This window comes from Talpa occidentalis, unplaced genomic scaffold (genome assembly GCF_014898055.3).
Source record: "Talpa occidentalis isolate TD23 unplaced genomic scaffold, MPIMG_talOcc4v2.1 talOcc4.15, whole genome shotgun sequence".
Taxonomy (NCBI): Eukaryota; Metazoa; Chordata; class Mammalia; order Eulipotyphla; family Talpidae; genus Talpa; species Talpa occidentalis.
In genome coordinates this window covers 24,430,866-24,454,373 of record NW_023601543.1, presented here as the reverse complement: position 1 = coordinate 24,454,373, position 23,508 = coordinate 24,430,866, and the positions used below count along the sequence as shown (strand labels likewise).

The window sequence follows — 23,508 nt, the reverse complement described above, 5'->3', positions numbered from 1 at the left end:
CTCTTCTCTTCTCTTCTCTTCTCTTCTCTTCTCTTCTCTTCTCTTCTCTTCTCTTCTCTTCTCTTCTCTTCTCTTCTCTTCTCTCTATTGCACACTAATTATATTAAAGTTCTTTTCTATTGAAGGTTTTATGCACTAAGAGCATGTTTGTCTTTATGCAGCAGATGGCAGAACCCACTTAGAACAGGCAGGTTTGGGGGTCCTATAGTGCCCCTCATTCTGCTCACAAACAACATGAAGCATGAGTCCTTTTTGGTGTGTCTAATCTGGGGCTTGGTTATACACAGAGAGCCCCTGACAACAACAAGGCAGCACATCCCAGTGCCTCAAAGCCTTTGAGATTTGGCAGTTTCTTATAAATATGCAGTTATGTTCTACCTGACAATTCCGTTCTTAATAGTTGCTCAGGGAAATGAGGACATATGCTCCTACACACAAAAAATTTAGCCAGTATTTATACACACGAACTCATAATAGCTTGAGACTAGACTTACTCCAAATGTTCATCAATGGATGAATGATTAAACAAACAGTTATTTATAAAAAAAATAGTATGCTACTCACAAATAAAAAGAACAAGGTACTGATACACATGACAATCTGTATAAATATAAAGTATTATACTGAGATTTAAAAAAGCCTCATATAAGACATTACTTTTAATTTCATTTACAAAAATTTGTAAACAGGAAAAACTATCCAGAATGAGGAAAGGCAAATAATTGGTTCTTTTTGATTGGAGTTAAGAGAAAACTTGCAAGGTATACAATTAAGGTAACAGGAATGTTCTATATTTTGACTTTGCTACTGGTTACATAGGTATTATTTGTTGAAGTTCCTTGAACTGTATACTTAAAATGTATTTTAAATACACTTTGCACCTCAATGTTTTTTTAAAAGAGAAAACATACAGTAAACTATAAACAAAACAAAAGCCAGACACGGTACTTAAAATACAGAGGATAACGATGATTTTATGTGTCATAAGCCATGATGGGTACAATAAGAAAAAAAAAAACAACAGCTGTTCAGATGTGTCATAGAAGAGACTGTAAAACAAGAAGACCTGATTTACCCTAGGGAATTAGAGACTACTTCCTCAGGAAGTGACATCTGTGGTAAGGTATTAAAAGACAAGCAGACAGTAACTATGTAAGGGGGAATGATGTTGGTGCAGGAAAAAAGAATGTTCCCAACTGCAAGAAGAACATGTGCTAAAACATGTGGGAAAATAAAGGTCAGCCTAATTGGGGTGTGGAAAACTGGCCACAATCTGGTTGAGATAAAGGTAGAGAGATATACAAGGACCAGACCATGTAGGATGCTGTAGAATTTTTGTCTACTTTCTAAGTCTGTTGGAAGATTTTAAGTTGGAAATATTCATGTGTGACATGATCAGCTTTGCATTTTAAAAAGTGTTCTGTGGCCATTGGATAAAGATTGATGAAGATGGAGAACAGATACAGGAAAAGTATGTGGATATTGCTGTAATCCTGAGAGGTGATGGAATATTAGATAACTCTTTTGGTGAAAGTGGCGATGGAGAATAGGGGACAGATTTTAGAAATATGTAGGAGACAAAATCAGAGGAGTCTGGTTATATATTAGATATGGGGGAAGAAGGACTGTAAGTAAGTATGTTGGTTGTCCGTGTTGCCACCTTTATTTCCCTCTTATAGATCGGGCTATATGATGATGCCATTCCGTTAGATAAGAAACACTGCAAAAGGGCCTCCCTGGTGGCGCAGGCAGTTGAGCACAGTGCTGTGAAGCTGTCTGCAGCTCCTGCAGTGCTGTTTCGATCCCTGCCAGCCTTGGAGCAACCCACATGGCCCGCAGACCTCTCCTGTCGCGCTTGCTGGTCCCCTCAGCAGTGTATTTCATCAGTCTGCCTGTTCTGTTCCCCTCTCTGTCTCTGGTGAATCCTCTCACCCTCCCGCGCATCCTGCCTGTACCCGGGCTCTTGTATAAATAAAAATAAAATCTAAAAAAAAAAAAAGAAGTACTGCAAGAGGATGCAATTTGGTGGGATAAAGTTCATGAGCTCAGTTTTTGATACATTGTTTAAGGTGCCCTTGAGACAGCTTAATGGAACTGGGGGGGGGGGCGGAATGGATATACATTTGAAATTTGAAAACAGCTGCATTTCCCATTTCTCCCCTCTGTTTTTAGCGCCTTTTCCATCCATAAAAGGATTTTCTCATCTTTTGAAAATCCAAGACATAAATGTTGTTTACCTAGTTATGTGAGCATTTTGATAGTGCATTTTCATTAAAGGACTGTAATCCCATTTCTGTCACAAGTCGGAAGCACATTATTTTTTTAAGAGCTTATTTTCTTTGTTAGAAAAAAACAGGTGAAGAATTTCTCCCTTATGTGCTCAGCATGAGTGTGTTCTGGCATGTTTTGTTTAGTTGTGTGGAGTTTGCAGTGAAATTCTCTAAAAACCATCATTAGCTGTACTCTAAATTGGAGTAAAAGGAGGATCTATGTCTCTGCTCAATAAGATAATGGAAACTGCAAGATTTATCATCAAGAACAAAGCACAGAAAACGTCCCAAGAACTAGACTAGATTTAAAAGCTCTTTTCAGCTTGCTTGGAACACCTGGTCTTTTCCTTTGATGGTGAACACTGTACATTGTATAGATCATGGGGGATTTTGCAGAGTCGGTGCAGTGCTATCAGAATGAGGTCAGTATGAATGACAGCAAGGTCAGAAATTAACAGATACCAGAGATGTGCCTACAAACAAGATTTTTTATTTATATAAATGAGCTGAGGGTAATTAGCAAACTGAACAATTTTTAGTCAACAGATATTTTCTGAGTATCTACCTAGTACAAACATGAGTTAGGTACTGCAGGAAATACACAGCTAAATAGTGCATTATCTAATAGTGGGTTTAACATTATTAATACTTTTAATGTAAAATAAAAAGAGATCATATCCTTTTGGTAAATCATTAAGTTGTTAAAGTGACATCCGTACACAGTACTGAACTCAAAATTGTAGTACAATTTATTGTCACTATATTTATGAAACCTCTCCCCCTCAATTCAAGGAATGGTATCCTGACTACCTAAGCTATACCGAGAAGCCACTCCTGAAAGCATTGAGGAGCCACTGTTTTATCTTCAAAAATGTGAGTACATTTTTCATCCTCTTCCTCAATATATTATGCTTGTTTATACATGAAATGAATTAAAATGACTCTCTAGAAAAATGCTGCATTTTGCCCTGTGGCATCATATATCTACTAGCACCTTTCAAGGGACTCTAAAAGACTATGCATAATCTCGTTTGAAATGTGTGATTATTACAGGTAAACCTCACTTTATAGAATAGACAACTACAAAAAAATCAGCTAAATTATTTATAACATACTATTTCCTTTTTATTTTCATTATAGAATTTGAAATCTCTTCTTCTGAAATAATTGCATATACAATCATGACATATATATTTTCCAAACTAAAAACTAGAACAGAGAAGACCAATGACCATATTCATTAGATAAAACTCTTTATATTTATGCTGTCTGAGAAAGTTACATAAGAAAGATGTTGCTTTTACTAGGACTATGAACACAAAAATATTTGCTAACCTGTCTTTTGGTTAGAAAATTTAAAATGACTTGTAAATAACAAAATGCATTTATAAAATGCAAAATTTATTATTACTTTACATGATGGGGTCTCCCTAGTAGTGCAAGGGGTTATGCACTGCACTATGAAGCAATCTGCAGCCTCTGCAGCACGAGTTCAATCCACAACCTGCCAGGGAGCTACCCACATGGCACAGCAGACCTCCCCTGACTTGCCTGCTGCTCCCCTCAGCAGTGAATTTCAGTCAGTCTGCCTGTTCTGCTCCCCACTCTGTCTCTGGTAAATCCTCTCCCCTGCCCTGCATCTCTGGCCTGTACCCCAGTTTTTGTATGCATAAATAAATAAATCTTTAAAAAAATTACTGTACATGATGGTAATGACACAGTACTATTTCTTTGTCAATGACTTAGAAATAATGATGGCTTTTGATAGCTAACCCAGAAGAACTCACGATTAATGTGAATATCCATCTGTTATATGCTAAATCACAGTATTGTACATATAAGACTCAAGCAATAGAGAAGACCCCAAAACACCTATCAAGATAACCTGGGAACAATTACAAGAATCCAGAACATGAATATGATTATAATTTAAGCAACAGAAAACTCATCAACTTTATTATATGTTATTTAGAAAAGCAAAAACTTTTCTAGAAAAATTACTCTAAAAAATGGTTGGGAACACCTTGTTTGGTTTACAGAGGTTCCTGATGGGCCAAGAGCTGGTGCGTAATGAAATATATTTTGTTTCCAATTCTCATAAATGAATATTATGTAATCATATATACTTTTATTTTTATTTTATGTATATCTAAAATATGCTTTTTAAAAAAGATTTATTTATTTATACATACAAGAACTGGGGTGCAGGCCAGAGGTGAGGGGAATGGTGAGAGGACTCACCAGAGACAGAGTAGGGAGCAGAACAGGCAGATCTAGTGAAATATACTGCTGAGGGGAGCAGCAGGGATACAGAAGTGGTCTGGGGTGCCCTGTGGGTCAGCTCCCTGGCCGGGGATCAAACTGGGGCTCCAGAGGCTGCAGATTGCTTCACAGTGCTGTGCTTAACCCCTTGTGCCACCAGGGAGTCCCCAGTTTCATAAAATATGCTTTTAAAAATATTTATTTATTTATGCATACAAGAGCTGGGGTTTAGGCTAGAGGTGTGAGGGGTGAGAGGACTCACCAGATACAGAGTGGGGAGCAGAACAGGCAGATTGACCAAAGTACACTGCTGAGGGGAGCAGTGGGCGAGTCAGGAGAGGTCTGCTGCGCCATGTGGGCAACTGCTCCCTGGCCGGCCGGGGAATCGAACTCGTGTTTGAGAGGCTGCAGACAGATTCATAGATGGCGTCTTAACACCTTGCACCACCAGGGAGGCCCCATAAAATATGCTTTTTATTAGAAACAAATAGTAAGAGTTATCTTTAGAATACCTAGATAAATTAGCACAGTGCTGGAGTTACTGAATATTTTAATTCAGGATTGTACCAAGAAGTACTTCTCATAGGGACATAAAAATAATAACATCACATAACTGCCATGAATTGCTGGCAAGTATACAAAGTCCTCAGGAGACCCCTCAACATTTTTAGGAAGGTTACCTTGTTTCTCTGAATCATCAGTGCTTTCTCGATTTGGTAATGGGATTCAATTACTATTATTTTGTTTTGTTTTGCTTTATTTGTTGTTTCATTTGGTGCTTTATTAATAATTGATGTTGAAGCATATCTCCCCCCTACTTTTTACTTCTGCATATTGGCAAAGAATCTTATTTTCTGTGAATCCCTCCCTGCCTTTTAATTTTTCTTAAACACTCAAAATATATGCAAAGACAGGAAAAACTTTTTAATTGTGCACTTTTATAATGGAGATTATTTTTTTCCAAGTACTATTGGTTTTCCACTAGTCTGCATAACTGTCCTCCCATTTTGCACTTATTTCCCTTTGCATAGTCACCTCAAGATCAACCCATTTTGTCCCAAAAGGCACTATTTTGGTTTTTAAATAGCTGAGTAGTATAATGGAGGTTGTTAACAAGTACAGAGACAATGGATAGGACTCCTTAGACCCTTCTTTTCATGAATCCAGGATTTAGGATATCAACTCAGTGTTAAAAGCCAAGCCACACTATAGTGATCAAGACATAGAGAATGAGTAGTATTTCCTTCAGTGTGGACATTTTATAAAGTGATATACACACACACACACACACATATCTCAACATGATACAAACAATGTTCAAGCTCTTCTACCTAAAATCACCTTCAAAGCCATGCTAAAAAAAAATCAGTCTTACTCCTTTAAACTAAAACCTTCACACAGTGAAGGTTTCTTACCATGAAACATATTTAAAAGAATGGTCCATTTGAAATAACATGGATGGACTTACAGGGTGTTATGCTTAGTGAAATAAGTCAGATGGAAAAAGAGAAACACAGGATAATCTCACCCATATGTGGTACATATAGAAACAAACAAATGAACTAAATAAAACAAAAATAAACTTCTAGACCATAAGACCAAATTAGCAATTAGCAGAGAGAAAGGGGGAAGAGGTATGGGTAAATTGGGTAAAAAGGGTGAAGGTTAGATTCTAGCAGTGAACTTAATGTAGTTTATACATATGTTGACTTTCAATGATGTACATCTGAAACTTATATAATGTTATATACTGCAATGTTATTTCAATAAAAAATTATGTATATTAAAAAAGTATGGGCCAGTAGCTCTGAAAGTCATTCCAAAAGAGAATTTTCATGCATTTTTCACATTCTTGGAAAAAGTGTCTATACAACATTCTTCCGATGCATAATTCCATCATTTAAGAAATCCAAATGCTCACAGTCAGCCACTGTACCTCAAAAATAACAAGAGATGGCAGATTGCCACACAGTTGCCATGCATGGGGTTACTCTTCCCTTTGCTCTCCTCTGGAGAGCCTTATGGCAGAAAAGCTGCAGTAAGGCCAAGAGCAAGAGCAAGAGCAATGTTTGGTAGATAGATTTCAAAGGTGAAGCTTGGGTAATTTCTAGCTGGTATGGGATCTAATCCTTGTACACCTCTCTTCCCAAGCTGCACTGACACCTACTGGAGACACTAGGTACTGTCAGTCATAAGGGCATGCGACTGCTTCATGGATCCTTGTTGTTTTATCCATCACCAGCTCCTTGCAATCAAAGACTTTGTTCTGGATCTGTAATAATTTGTGATAGTCGAGCTTCACATTATGGACTTAATTCTGGGTAAACCCAAGGTAGGTCATAGTTTACACTTTAACTTCAGTAATTCTCTTGTCAGTTCATCCTCCTGCTAGTGTCACTTCTGCCTCCTTTTGCTGGTGCAGCAAGAGCTGATCCCCAGTCTGAAATTCAAAAGAAAATTTTGTTTAGAATTCGTTCATCTGAGCTGCTACTTTTATAGAGATAACTAAGATGATTTTCTCTATGAATCTTTAAAACATTTTTGTAGAGTTCCATTACCTTCCAGAATGTCTGCAAAATGTTTCAATTCTTCAGAAAGAGAAGATACTGTGGCTCTAAAATGTTCAAGATCAAAGCCTTCTGTGCCTCTTAGGAAAGGTTCAGGTTTCTTAGCAGAGAAGTGGAAACTAGAAAGCAGGACAGAGAAAACCCATTAAATTTCTCATTTTAATTATTTCTATTTATTTAGGTAACATTGGTTTATAACACTGTGTATGATTTAGGGGTAGAAGATCACAACAACTTTCAGGTGCATGTTCCCACACCACACCCCCTCCAAGGCACCCATAATCCTCCACCATAGTCCATCGTGTCCTCTCCCTACTTCGCTCTCCCCTTTCCCACTTTGCTCTGCCCCCCACCCCCGTAGCCTCAATTCTATAGTCATATTTGCAGGGTTACTCATTAGTTTGGTTTTATCGGACCCCTTGTTTTGTTTCTCTATATTCCACATATAAATGACACCATCCAGTATTTTTCTTTCTCCTTCAGACTTATTTTGCTTAGCATAATCGCCTCCAGTTTCATCCATGTTGTTACAAATGCTAAGAGTTTGTGTTTTCTTATAGCTGAGTAGTATTCCATTGTGCATATAGACAACACCTTCCCAACCAGTCATCTGTCTTTGGACACCTAGGTTATTTTCATAACTCAACTACTGTAAATAATGCTGATAATGCTGCAAAGAACATAAGAGTGCATACAGCCACTCAAATTAGTGTTTTGGCATTCTTTGGACTTCTCTTAAGTTGACAGTAATGGATTACCTGAGCTCTGTGATAGCCTGATGAAAGGGAGACATGCCTTTTATTCTCACTTGCCACCAAGAATGCTTTGATGATAGGCAGACTATTTTGGGGGTGGTGGAGTGGTAGAGAACTGGGGAAATCTGGAGTGAAGTTCTTCCTGAGGGCTGATATCACTTCTCTCATTTTCAGAGTAGACGTTATGTGAATTCTTTCCTTTGAAATGCCTTGAGTCATCTCCAAGGATGCAGTTTGCAACACTCTTCCACAGGGTTGGGATCTAATTCCGGTTGATGATCATGAAACTTAGTTGTCACTGGTTCCTCTTTTTTTTTAACATTTGTTTATTTATGCATACAAGAGCTGGGGTACAGTCCAGAGGCGTGGGGGTGAGAGGATTCACCAGAGACAGAATGGGGAAAAGAACAGGCAGATTGACTGAAATACACTGCTGAGGGGAGTAGCAGGTGATACAGGAGAGGTCTACTGCACCATGTGGGTAGCTCCCTGGCCAGGGATCAAACTCGTGCTGCAGTGGCTGCAGGTAGCTTCATAGGTTGCATCTTAACCCCTTGCACCACGAGGGAGGCCCCCTCACTGGTTCCTCTTTTAGTGCCTCTACAGTCCTTGCCCTAGTCACTGAGATCATCCTGGGTGACCCAGGAGGAAGCTTCAGCATCTTGGGACAATTCAGTCTCTGCATTCGGGGTCGCCACCAGTCTGAACTAGGCCTTGGGGTCCCACATCAAAAAGGCTGGTGAGGGGGTGGACCCAGCCATGTCTGAGGAGAGTCTGAGATTTCCTAACCCCAGAGCTAAGGAGGCCGAGAGCTACCATTCCTGAAACCCAAGGTTGTAGATCACTCTCTCAGTGGCCCTGGGTCCCTCTGGACACCTTGTGCCACTGTGGTCGCTTATTCCTGTCCTGGCCCTGCATGCTGTTCACCATCTGCTCCACAACCACATCTTCCTAAATTCCAGCTAACCAAGGGAATCAGTGCTGCTATTTTTACTTCATTTAAAAGGGCCAAAAGATTACTACTAGTTTCACATTTATCATTTCTTTCCTTTGGGCATGATTTTACTTATCTCTTTCTAATTCCTTGTTATCACTTAGCTTTTTTTGTTTCTTCACACAAAGTGAGAATGCATTCACTTCTGGATGTGTTGACCTGCTTAGTAGGTCTGGAGAGAGCTGAAGTAGTATTGGTCTAGAGCACAGACAGGGGACCCTTAAAAGCCATTAAGTTTACATTACACAGAGACTGAATTTGCAGTCTCTGGAGAAATTAAATCTGTATGAGAGTAGGAATGATGCACTATGCTTCATTGTGACATATAATTCTCAATCATGCACTTCCTTTCGCTGGGATTCCATCTTGACAAAGTAGCAGCCTAATTACTCATTTCATTTTCTTGGATTTTTGAATACCAGAAAAGGGTACCCTAGGTAGAAATACAAGTACTACGACAATTGAAAGGACTGTCTACTGCAGTAATTTTATTGACAGTCTGTGTTATAAACATAATCTGACTCTCCCAATTTGTCAAGGATCAGATCCTAAGCAGTGGTTTATTCATCATGCTAATGGTGTCTGTCAGTCATCTAACCATTTCTGTTGAACCTTGAATTTATTGTCATCCTTTATCAATGTGTAAGAATTTTTATTTACTAAGAACCATGGTAAAAGTATGAATGGTAATGGAACTTTAAAAGTTCTTACGAAAAGAAGTCCACTAATGCGATAATCTTTCAAAACTATTTCTTTCTTTTCATTTTCCTATAGCTTCTTCCATTAGTATCTCGTACTTTGTAAATTGTCCCCAAACTTACTTCAACCATTTACTTAACTCTAAACTAGTAGGGCCAAATCCATCCCTGATTTCTAAAACATCTGGAATTTGTTCTGATTGCCCAATATACTAGAGATACCTGACAAGGATTTGCTTTACATTTTTTCTCGATCACGAGTCAATTGAAAAAGTCAGAGATTTCATTTCTGGCACTATTCACCATAATGCAATTCTAGCATTATGAGGCTGAAAATATTCTAATATTTCAAACAATTTAGCAGCAATAATATTTCATATTGAATCAATGTAGTCATGAAATTATGAGAATTGGCCACTCAGCACGTGGTGACTGACTTCCAGTTTTAACTTTCTTTGATGATGGAGGCAGATTCAGAATTTGAAAGTTGAACATGCTCCATTTACCATTATAGCTAAATAGAATTACAATCATCTTGAAATAAAGCCCTATCAGAGATCAGTTTTTAAATGGAGCAGTGTTCTCTCAGAGCTATTGATTACATTCTTTTTGGGAATTGGTTCCAACTCACATTTGTGGTCCATCTTTTACCACTTTGAATAGCATTTTGGAAGATGAAATACACAAACAATAGAAGGGTTATTTTCTGGAATGTCGTGGCATTTGTCATGTTTTAGATTTATAAGCCACAACACCATTCATTTTTCATATTATCCCTTTAAATATGGACTCCTTTCTTTACTGCTTTATGCCAAAGTTAAAATGTCAGCTACACATCAGTATCCAGAAGTTCAGAATGGAATTGAGTGGTAGTGACAGGAGCCCTAAATATATTGTGTCTGCTCAGGTCATTCTTCAAATTTGTATTGTTCCTTTAGTGAAAAATCATCCTCCAAGAGGATGAGGATTTAATAATTTTAGTCTGTATGAAATTAGTTCATTATTTAATGATCATGATTTATTATCTTCAATCTTTACTGTCTACTCTTTATCTTCTTTTGCCTTTTATTAACATTATAAGGCATTCTGATCACTTTCCAGGACTTATTTTCTAGTAAAATAGTAAAACATACACACACACACACACACACAGAGTTAAGGAAAATGCTTCTTATACTGTCATTCTACAATTCTATTCTCCCTACTATCCTACAGCACAATTCATTTGAGGGCCTTCCAAGTTGGTAAAATAAACTTTGAAAGTCTGAGAAAAGAGGATGCCTAATATTTGCCCCCAAAGTGACGTGTCATTGAGAATGCTCTCTTTCTCTGTCTGCAGTTTTTCTGAGTGTGTACGTAAACATTCATGCTACCTCATCAAAAGCTGGGTGTCTGCTCTATGCACAAGACGAGGTGCTAAGAAGCATAGATAAAACAAATAGATATAATATAGTCAGGGTCAAATCCTCTCTTTAATATCCATTTAATGCAGGTAGTAACAGTGTAGATATATAGAATAACCTCAGATGGTGAGTTATAAAGCAAATAGATGATATTATATTGGGTTATGAAATAGACTTCAGATAGATGGAAAAATGAGGTGAGCATTCCAAATAGAAATAATTATAGGAGCAAATATACAGACAGAGTTGGAAGCACTCCATGGATGGTGACTACATCTAATGTGCTATTAAGTTCCTTTTGGGGAGCAGGAAGATAGACGAAAACTATGGCGATTCTTAAATATAATCAGATAAACTTTACCTTGGGGTTTCCATCTCCTGAGCAAGGGGAAATGGAATTGGTCTTATAGTTTGAAATCTGGTAAACCTTGTCTAAGAAAACTTGAGCCTCCACATGCCCACTGAGCAAGATTGTGAAATCTGGATCTCTTGGATACGGACTTGGTTTTCTGATTTTATCAGTAATTCTTCTGATTGGATTTGTTTATGACTGTATACTTGGCTGACACCCTTGCTTTTTTTTTTTTTTTTTAAATAGAGGCATGTTTTATTTATTTGTTTGTTTGTTTGTTTTGTTTATACATGCACTGGGTACAGTCAGAAGCGCGGGAGGGTGAGAGAATTCACCAGAGTCAGAGCAGGGAGCAGAGCAGGCAGAAGGACTGAAGTACACTGCTGAGGGGAGCAGTGGGCGGCAGGAGAGGTCTGCGCGCCATGTGGGACCCTCCTCCGGTGGCTGGGGAGCAGCCGGGGATCGAACCGGCACTGCAGAGGCTGCGGGCAGCTTCGCAACCCAGCGCTCTACCGCTGCGCCACCGGGGAGGCCCGACACCCTTGCTTTTAATAATTGTATCCAGCATTCTTTGTTCTCAGTTTTAGGACAGTACCATGCTTTAAACCCAGAACCATGATGTGGAAATCCATCTGATACCAAATATCACTACGAATTTGAAATCAATGCTGCTATAACACAACCATTATATTGAGTGATTGCTAGATATCACCAATACAGGTTACACCCAAGATTACTTTGCTTTTTGGGGTAATAACACAAATGCACTTCTCATTCCTACCTCTGTTTCCTCTACCAGTCCTATAGTCTGTTTCCTACATTTTCCTCTCCACGGGTTTGCTGCTGTGATCTCAGTGTGTCACAAAATTGAAGGAAACGAAATGCAGACACTGTCTTATTATGATTTCTGATTAGAGACAACAGAACCAAAGTCATAGAACCATAAAAAACCTGATAGTTAGGCCAGCAAGTCCAAACCTTTCATTTTATAGAGTCAGGAATCTAAGACTCAGGAAATTTTAATTGATTTGTCCAAGGTCTATGATTCATGGAAGTCAATGCAGATTTCTGTTTATGCCTCCAGATATTTTAAAAGAGAACGTATTCAAAGATGTTGGCAAAATGTAACTCTAGTATATCTCTGAAATATGGAAGTAATTTGCTCCCATTTACCACAAAAGCTGTTTCACATTTTCATCATTGTCCTCAACTCCGTTCTCCACCACCTAGTTTTACTCTTTTCAGCTGGTGACCTTATCTCCAACTTCAAGGAGAAAAGTTGAAAGCACAGTAAGGGTATGGCCTCAGTAAATGTAGGTTTTAATGACTTTTCTTATTTCTTCTAGTGTTTTTTTGTCAATTGTCTATCAGATATGTCTACATGGCTATACTAAGCATACTGAACTTAGTGTCTTCAAACATTCCCCCCATTTATTTTCTTCTTTATATGTTTACTTTCTTGATGTTATCTACTGATGTTCATTCATTTTCCAAGACAGAAATCCAAGAATTGTCTCTAATTCTTCTCTCTTAAGTGTATTTCCTAACCAATTAATCACCAAGTCCTCTTCTACTAATTTAATGTAGTTCCTTCTTCTTTATTCACTGCTACTGCCTTAACTCAGTCCTGCATCATTTCATTCCTAGGTTGTGAACTCATTTATTTAATAAATGTTAACTGAGCATCTATTCTCTGTGAAACACTGTTTTGTGTTCACCGATATAGTGATGAGCAAAATGGACCAATCTCTATCCTTATGAAACTTGCTTTCTGCTGGAGTACTATAAACAGGTGAGGAAGTAATAATATAATTTAAACAGTGACAAGTCTTATTAAGAAAGTAAAGCAGGGGCCTCCCTGGTGGCACAAGGGGTTAAGTCTCAGCACTATGAAGCTGTCCACAGCCACTGCAGCACAAGTTCGATTCCTGGCCAGGGAGCTAACCCACATGGTGCAGCTGACCTCTCCTGTCTCACCCGCTGCTCCCTTCAGCAGTGTATTTCAGTCAGTCTGCCTGTTCTGCTCCCCACTCTGTCTCTGGTGAATCCTTTCACCCCCCCCACTGCACCTCTGGTATACACCCCAGTTCTTGTATGCATAAATAAATAAAATAAATATTTTTTTAAAAAGTAAATGAAGGTAAAGTAATCAAGATTGGGTGTGCATGTGTGTGCGTGTGTGTGTGTGTACATGTGGTTTGTGTTTTAGACACAGTATTTAAGAAAGCCCGTTTTGAGAAAATATGATTTGAATGGCGCTCTGAATGATGAAAAAGAAAACAGTTAAGTGAATCAAGGAAGAGCTTTCTAGAAAGAAGCAGCAAATGTAACTCCCAAAAGAGGTATGAGCTTAATTATTTCCAAAAGGTAAAAGGGTCACTGTGACAGAAGTGTGGTAGAGAAGAGTGAAAGAAGATGAAGTTAGAGGGAGGCAAGGAGAGGATTATATAGGCTTGTTTGGGGTATGCTACCTAACTTGATTTCAGGTTTAGGTTTAATGGAAATGTAAATCATGAAAAGTTATGATCTGATGTACATTTTGACTTTTGTGTAGGAAAGAGACCATAGAAGAGCAAGTATAGACATGGGGATATCATATTGAAAGCTAATGCATGAGTCCAGATGAGAGATGATTAGGATTGGAATGGTGAGAAATAGTTAGATTTCCAGTGTATTTTAGAGTAAGAGATGACAGCAGTTGCTGATGTGGAAGATAAGGAAAAGAGAACAATCAAGAATTTTTAAAATTATGGTTCTTTCTACTTCCACTTTTTCCCTCTTTTAAATCTATTCTCCTAAGTAATGCTAGAGTTGTTTTTCTAAAAGAATATTCTGATAATACTTACTCTCTCCATCGTGATAAACCAGGATTTGTTGGAGCACCTTGGGGGGGACCCAGTGTAGCCTACTGGGCCGAGAACACACCATGATGGTAACTGGACCTCCTCTCTCCCCCTCTCCACTATAAGTTAAAATAAATCATTTTTTTTTCTTTTCACTGAACCAAACGTCCTTGTGTTTGCATTTTGGGGGTGGGTGCCTAGCCCCAGAGCCAGCAAGAGAGGTTTTGACTCATTTCCTAGATTTTTGCTTGGTAACAGAGCAACACATTTGGCAATATCTTGAATTTTTTTTTTTTTTTTGCTTATTACAACTTGGAGGGACTTTTAGTGGATAGACAGAGGTTAGGGGTGATGTTAAACATTCTTAAAATTAAGCAATATCCTCTAACAACAAGGAATTAGCTGCCCTAAAATGTCAGTAGTGATGAGGCTGATAAATCTTGCTCCAGTCAGTATAAGTGTCATGTCCTCTGGAAAGCTTTTTCCAGTTTAACGATATGGCAATAATAACTAAAATTAACTAAGCACTGTTAAAAACAAGATAACAGGTCTAAAATGAAGTCATTTATGCTAAGACTCACATCTCTAAACCAGGAAGTAATCACAGTTTTTGCTTTCCCAGGTATGGAATCTTAAATGCATCAATAAGGATTTGTTACAGCTCCAACTCAAAAGAGTGGGTCCTTTGCTGTCCAGGGAGAGAATTCACCAGAGAATGTTAGGAACAGTTGACCCAGGCAATGCTTTCACAGAGGCTTGTACATGAGGGAACCAGTGCCAGCAAGGAGGATTTAGCCTGGCTCCTTGAAGGGAGTTAGGGGATATTTAAGGGTAGATGCACAAAATGGGGTGGAGGAGAGCAGTCTTAGCTTGTTCTGCATTGGGCTACCCGGGGCATGGGTGGGCCGATTACCTTCCAACTACAAAAACAGAATCTCAGTCTTCTCCTTCCAGGAAACTGTGAGGTAATAATTAGTCAAGATCTAACCTTTCTGGTATAGCATGGTGCCTTATGGCCAATGTAGTGGGCTCAGCTGTTGGACAGAATATTAGGACACGGCTCACCAGTCCATGACGTAGTCCACCTGTTCCATCAGACTCGGGCAACTCTTATCCCACAAGTGCACAATTGCTTTTACCTAGGCTGTCTCAGAATCAGTACTAGTTAGGTAATCTACCCTATAGACCTTTTCTATCTCCTTACAAGAAAATAATCTTGCAATAACCAACCTCTTTTTTGCCTAGTATAACATCTTTTTGCCTACATAAGTCTTATTTTGGACAGCCCCCCGGGGCTCCTTTCTATCTGCTAGATTGGATATTGCCCAATTTGAATCAAATTTTGATCAAATAATTCTTAAAATGTTTAATAATTTAAGAAAACTTAGACTATTTTTAATGACACTGTGTTTCTTCTAGTGTTAAGAATATGCATTCATGAAATGAAAGTTGTTATAATTTATCCCCATTTCACAGGTAAGGAACCTGAGGCATAGAGTGATGAATAGTTTGCCTAAAGACATCTGGTTTGACATGTGACAGAGCTGAGGTTTAATCCCAAGTAATTTTGACTAGAGGCTTCTTAAAAATACCCCAGAGCCCCCAAACCTGCTTATTCTAAATAGGTTCTTCCATATGCCACATCAACACAAAACATATAAGACTTTAATGGAAAGGAACTTTAATACAATTAGTAAACAATACAGAAAAGACAAAGAATATAGTTTCTAAATCAAGCACCCAAAGTTACTCATCCCCTGGTGGGTAAAAGTCCATCCAAACAGGATTGGCCCAGAGCAAGGCCCAAAAGCCTGCCACAAGTCCAAAGCACCTTCCAGTAGGGACCCACAGAAAAGGATCAGAAACAACCAGACAAGTCTGGGAGGAAAAGAGCAAAATCAAAATCAAGATAAAAGCTGCCATTGCTAACCTCTCCACGGGTCTCTCACCCACATCTGTTTCAACCAGTCCAGGACTAAAAAGCAAGTGCAGTTTCTTCACGTGTCTCTCTGCTCTATGTGCCTCCTCGGGGTCTCCTGGCTCTCCATACTGCTTCTTTCCTTCCTCAGTTGCTTTTCCAGCTTTTTCTCCTCTCCTCAGCTCCACCCTCCTTCGGGTGGGGCAGGGAGCCTGGATCTTCCCCTTTTCCTGGGGACCACCCTGTTACAATACCACCTTCCATTTGCAGGAGCTGATTCACATTGAATGGTTTGGTTTTAGAGCCATTTGACTTTAGAGCAAATTGCAATGTATTTTAACTGTTTATTTGACTGTTCCCCCACTACACAGTGAGTTCCTTGATGACAGGCAAGGAACCTTTTGTTTATGTGTTTATGGTGCCTAGGGCAGTGTCTGACACACTACAAAACATCAATGTGTGTTTACTGAATAAATACTTACATTCTAAAATTTGTGCACAGCTCATTATTTACTGAATAAATACTTACATTCTAGAAATTTGTGCACAGCTCATTATTTCCCCAGAGTGGTTGTTTGGAATCAGTTAAATTCACAGATTCATTTAACAAGTTTTACAGAAGGGGGATTAGTCTCTAAGGGAGTTGGCAACTGGCAAAATTTACATTTGTAATTACTCTATTGAGATTCTGCTGGTGGGTTGTGGAAGTAGGGAGGAGATGAGCAATTGTTTTGCATCTTTTCAGCTTTAATGTGTGACTTCAAAGAGCTTATAGATCCCTTTTTTTGTTGCAGAAATTTAGCAGTATTATATTTCCTGACCGGTTCTCTGAGAAAAATTTGTGTTCCTTCTCTGTCCCAAGACTCACTTAAATTAAGAAAATATGTGAAGGAACAAATAAGATTAATTAAGTTCATATTTCAGAAGAATGATTTTGACTTTGTGAAGTTAGAAACAGATACAGAAAGTCAAAATGGTTAGTAGAAAACTACTATGTAACCCACAAATACATAACAACGAAAAACAATCCTGGATTTATTTTAGAACACATAACCATGTTGATAAAATAGGTCTACTTTAGTAATCCCTAACTCTGCCCTTGCAATTTCCAGAGATTCTTGAACTTAAGGAAGAGAGAGGTAGAGCCTAGTCTGGTCCTCTTCTTAAGCAACACAATCTCTGGTTCCCGGTTCTGGGACAGGTTGTAGTTCAGAACTTCTCTCCCTGGCTTAGCTATTTACTAAGATTCTCTCCTTTGAACAAAGTATAGACAAGCTTCTCTGAATCCTCTTTTTGACAAGGTCTTACCCTTGAATTTTTCTGTTTGTCTTATTTATTCCAGTTTTAACAAGAATCCTACAAGACAAGTTTAGTGAGACTCTTCTAACCTTGATAGCTAATCAAATATCTTATCCCAGATCCCTTGATGTCTTACCTGAAAATCCTGTCAAGTCAGTTTAACCAGGATTCCCCTACACTTGAGTTTTCCTCTTGGCAATTTTCCATCCACTGAACCCACCCTGATTCTTGATTACAAATTCCTACTTGTCCTTCTAGGAGTTGCTCAGTCTCTCTCCCCTACTACAAAAAACTCCACTGTAGTAGCCTCTCTTGAATGAAGTCAGCCTTACCATCTTTAACGTGTCTGGATTCATTTTTTTTCATTAACACTACTCTACCCAATTTTGAGGAATTAGATGATTAGGCCATATTGCTAAGTAAGGTTGTGGATCCCCAGAGTATATAATCATGATTCATTCTACCTAATGCAGCTCTTCTGAATAACTAGCAACAACTAGTAACAAGGGAATTTTTAGGCAAGGAGACACTATAGAGAAAGGAAAAGGATAGTTCTAGACACTTGGTAGAATTTAGGGAGTGGCAGGCAATTATCACAACCCCAGGGTTACAAATGGGAATCAATAAAGAAAAGGGTATAGCCCTTTTTTGGAATTGTCGGAAATTTCCAGGAAGAGATAGCAGGGTACAAGATTTCTAAGGTGGCATCTAAGCAAGAAAGGACATTAGTTATAGTGTAACTGGTAAGAAAAAATAAAACTGGGAAACCAGAAATTGGAGGAAATTTTGAGTATTTGTAAATAAAGCAGCAGAATTGGTGTACAAAGTTAGATGGCATCATAGCTAGATTGACTTGATCTTGAATTTCTGAAATAGGGCTAGAAAACCCCGTCTATTATCTTGACTAAGAATAATATCAACTTCAAAACCAAGAAAGGATTATGTTCCATAGCTGAAAAATTTAAGGGGATTCAGTGAAAGGAAGCCCATCATATCATTATACCCTCCTCCCCAAGGTACAAAAGCAAGATGAATGACTGATCCCTTTACCTCATTGGGTGGCTCATTCTGGGGGGTAAGAAGGTCTGGTGGCCTCCATCCAGGTTGAAAAGCTTTCCAGAGCTCAATGCTTTATCTTCTGGTTGATGTCCCCTAATGCATTTTTCTTCTATGTAAAGCTCCAGATGTCCTGTCCATTGGCTGTTCTTAACATCACAAGATCTGTCTTCTCTGAAATAACTCCTAAAGTGTCAGGCTCATTATATATATTCATAGAATGTGGAATGACATTTCTGAGGTTGCCTTCCTCCATGTACAGATACCGATATCCTATATCCATTCATTGAGTTTACAGGAAGCTGGTCAGCATCAGGGAAGTCTCCCTTCCGAATACAGCTTGTGGCTATCTCCCAGCACCTTTCCAGGATAATCTGTACCAATGCTCCCACTGAGCCCTCTAGTGGCAGTTATGGATCATGCAGCTCACTTAATTTCATGCCCTTTCACTTGGCCTAGGCAATTACATCTGAGTCAAACCTCTATTGAACTTCTCCCAATGAATCTCATACCTGTTAATGTAACTCTCCTGTGGTGTGACATGGTACATTAATTTTTCTTTGTAAACGCCATCTCAAATTATCTAAGGGATTCTATAATTGACTCCAAAAATATCTCCTCCCAAAAATGGCTTAAGTAACTCTAAAAGAAGTCTCTCATTTAAAGGAACAAGTGACTTTAAAACATCAGATTTATTTTTAAGTCAATATGTGAGGTGATAGAGGTGTTAACTCAATGGGGAATCTTTGCACTACATATGTTATATATATATATATATGTGTGTGTGTGTATATATATATATAGATACACACACATATAAAATCATCATGTTGTACACTTTAGAAATATTACAGTCTTGCCAATTTACCTCAGTAAAGCTGAGGGAAATCTGGTATTTATTACAGCACTATTCATTTAGTGATATAACACCAATAATAGCTTAAAAGATTTTCCATATTTTCAATAACTACAGCTTTATATTGTGATCATTGAAATTAAGAACAGTAAATCTGAGACCTTTTCCAGGCTTCAATCTTCAATAAAAATTACTAAGCATGCTAGAGCAGAGAAGGAGATTCAGTTCAACTTAAGCATCCTGAAGTCTTTCAATCAGAGAGAGGGATATGTGGGGATGGTAGAAGAAGGTACAATCACTTCCAAAAAAGGACCAGGTCTGGGACAATTGGGAAGGCTTTGTGGAAGAAGTGATAAGTAAGACTTTCATGGGTGGAGGAAGCAGAGAGCATGTGAGCTTGAGGGAAGGAAAAACAGCAGTCAGTCATTGGAGGGGTATAGATTCATGGTGAGTACTTTGACTAGGTTAGGGCTTTAATAAAATGTAAAGGGAAAGTATCTTAAAGGTAGAAAGAAAAATTTTGGGCCAGATTGCAGAGGACAGGGTAAAAATATATCCAGTATGACTCAGATGTTTTGAAAAATTGAAGTTGTATTCATTTTCTTTCTGAATGCATCCTGTCCTCAAGCCCCTATACCTGCTGAGGGAACAAAAGAATATGGACTTGCAGTGAGGGTGATTTAATATTTTTTAAAAAAATTTTAATGAAGTACCATTTTCTTATATCCTTGTTAAAATTTTGATAGTATAAGATTTCTCCCCTCAGATGTGATCACCTTGGCTCTCCCACCACCAAAGCACCCATAGTCCCCCTCCACAGTCTACTGTGCTCTTCCCTCACCCCACTTCTCCTCCCTCCCCCTCTCCCTTCCCTTCTCTTACTGGGTGAAATTTGATCTAACGTAAATGACAATATAATTTATATAAATATCCTGACAATTCAAGGTGAAACTTGCCTTTCATTATGCATTTGCTCTTTCAAAGAATATTGTTTTTTCCTCTCTTCCTTTTCAATTTGGTGTCTAGATGCACAAAAAGTGTATGTTAAATATATCCTTATAATATGTGAAAAACCTCAATTTCCCATGCTGTCCCCTGGTCCCTCTTGGCTTCTACCAAGATGCTCCTTATCTGGTCTGGCTATGAGTAAGACTCTGATGGGATTGCTGAAGTGTTGCTGGCTGACACTTCCATTCATGAGGTCTGTACACTATGTGGTCACCTTGTCCAGACCCCAGGTCTTTGCTTTCTCAGGACTTGTGCAACCCTCCTCTAAGGTGTGTGGGGACTTCCAGATTTCATATTTGGCATATGGCTGGCTGTGGGACACTTGACAGCTTTGCCTAGTTATGGTAAGCCTCCATTTTCTCTCTACTAGGATTGTCTTATGTTGAAGTAGATCACTCAATAATGTGGTCTCTTTTCAGTGCTCTATTTGAAAAACCATGAATTTCTGACTTTATCTCCTCCAAAAACCTATCTGCAATTTCTTACCTGCCTTTCTACTGCTTGTGGCTGAGTATTAGGGAATGAGTATACACCATATTTTCTCAGGAAATCAGGTAACATCTCAACATTAATCTCATAACCTGTGAATATATTTTTTATTCAATTTTTATTCCCTTCCAGTCTCAGGAAATCTACTTTGTATTTGCTCTGTTTTATGACTTTGATGAAATCAGTAATTTATAATTCTATGCTTTGCTCTTGATATTTTTAGAAAGAAATATTTGGAATTTCGAATATTTAGAATTTAGAAACACATATACATGGAAACATAAACACACTATACTTTTTCAACAAATCCTGGATTATCCGACTGGATTTCTCATTGCAGACTTCAAATATACAACCATAGGACTTAATTTGAAATTAAGAACTAATCAATGATCTCACTTTCTAATGGTCTTTCTATTTTATCCCCAAAACTATGACATCTACTAATACAAAAAGTGGGAAAACTTAAAACTAGTAATATCAGAAGTTAAAATACATTGGTTTCAAGTAACCAGAAATACTACTCTTATAGTATACTACCTTTTTTGAGCTCCTAAGATATCCAGAGTATAGAATGGCTTAGAGGCTGTGTCAAAAGAATAGTCTCGATAAAAGATGATGATGTGGTAATGGAAAGAAAGTGATAAAATTGAAAATACTTGAGATATAGAATTAGTAGCATCTAGTAACTAAAGATGGAGTGAGAGAGAACAAAAAAGAATGAGTTTTTAGCTAGAAGAATGATATAAATGACAACTCTATGCTTCTTTTGATACAGCTCCAGTACCTGAAGCAAAGACTGTAAGGTGGATGGATAGCCATTATTCTGAAGGTACAGTTCTGATGGCTAAGGAAGGAGTTGAAGTTCATTCTGAGTCTGTGTCATTACAGTAACTAGGTTGATGCTATTGCCACGATCTGAATTAGAAAGCACAGTAGAGGAGCAAATGAAGGAACAGAAGAAAATGATGTTGGACTGGACATTTTGTGTTTTCCTTAGCCAGTGGAAAATCTATGTACACTCACAAGGCAAGCAGTTGTAATTAAACTGTGGAATCTGAGACCAAGATCAGGACTAGAGATACAGACTTGGGAGTCACTGAAGCTAGGATGATGCTGAAATTATAGGAGTATGTTATGTTATCAGAAACAGTATGGACAAAGTAGGCCAATAACAGAATTTTAAGACATGTTTTAATTTAAAGAATGAAAGTAGAGTAAAAAAGCATCCAATTAGATTGAATTTAAAAAGCAGAAAGATACAAAGGGGAACTTTAGAGGACTGTTAATAATGGTTATTGATGATCTTTGAGAGGGTCGTTTCATAGGAGTGGCATCAAAATAACAGTAAATGGTTCTGGAGGATAGCTGGTGAGAAAGCTTTGAAAAGAAGGAAATCTGGAAGAGAAGGAATAAATGGAGGTAAAATTAAGGGAATTTGGTTTTTGTTAGTGTGGCAAAGATTTGAGCTACTTGAAAGTATTTGTAGCCAGAAGGCAAGTTTGTGTGCAGAGTAAAAATTAGATATAGAGGAGAGAAAAATGATGCCAGTTCTAAGAGAAGATAGCATTGGTTCGAGGTAATGAGCATTGGAGAAAAGGTAGAGTTCCTTTTTTTTTTTTCTCTTTCTTTGAGATAAGAGCAAAACAGTTTAGGATCGGGAAGATATGGAGAAATTTTTAATCACAAAAGAGTCATGGTATCTCAATCCTCAGTGTTTATAATGCATTTTTAAAGCTTTATGACTAGTCATAAACTTAAAGTATTTGGTTTATTTTCACAGAAGAAGAAGCATAGAAGATGGCATACTTGATATCTCTATATAGGAAATTTGTAGATGCATTTCTGTTGGAAAAGGCAGTTACTTGCATGTAGTGTTTTGACTCATACATGGTCACATAAGACTGTATGTGGGCTCACTACATTCCATCTCAAGGAGATATTGAGTCCTCAAGCTTGTGCTTGGCCTACTTCTTTGGGAATATTTTTCCCTGTTCCCTGTTCCTGGTTTGATGTATAACTTTTTGTTTTGCTTAAGTATCCGTGGCATATGACATCTGGTCAACCCCAGTGCTTATCTCTTCCTAGAGGGGAGGAAATGGGACTCTTCCTTAGTAGCACAAGAAGGAGGCATGCAAACCATCTCCCTGTGAGACACTCACTATGGGAGACCAAAACTCATTACTGAAACTGATCTTGCTCTGCTCTATGTGAGTCAAGTTTGTTCCATCCAATGCTTGTGTGACTGTTGTCTTTCTTGGTGACCGTGACACCTGCAAAGTGAGTTGGCATCCTGGGATTACTGCTCATGATGATTTACAGAAGTTGTCACCAGCTTCACAACTCCAGCCTAGGCATAGGCTGCAGTGAAAATAAAGTGAAAAACCAACACTTACTCTGTATGGTCACGATTTCCTGAGAGCCAGACACATTTTGGGACCTTGCCACTATCTTGGTCTGAAGTTTCAACTGAAATTGCATTTCCCAAGTTTTATTTCTTTTATCATTTTACTCCAGTGATGTGTGACATCTCCAAAACAATAAAAATAAATCTTTCCCTTTGAAAAGAACGTGTGACTTGTACCAAGTTAAATGGTGTAAGATACTGAACTGTACTAATGAAGTTTTAGATCATATTGATAGAGTTTCACTTGTGGTGAAAAATTACCTTGGTGGTCATTGTGTGGTCATGTGTATACGGGGAAGGAATTGAGAGAAGGAGGGGGCACTTATTATAA

At 38.2% G+C, this 23,508-nt stretch overlaps 1 pseudogene; it reads right to left on the bottom strand.

Moving 5' to 3' along the window:
- Positions 1-6,551: 6,551 nt before the first annotated feature.
- On the bottom strand, positions 6,552-23,062 carry LOC129145900 (kinetochore-associated protein DSN1 homolog; annotated as a pseudogene).
- Positions 23,063-23,508: the final 446 nt, after the last annotated feature.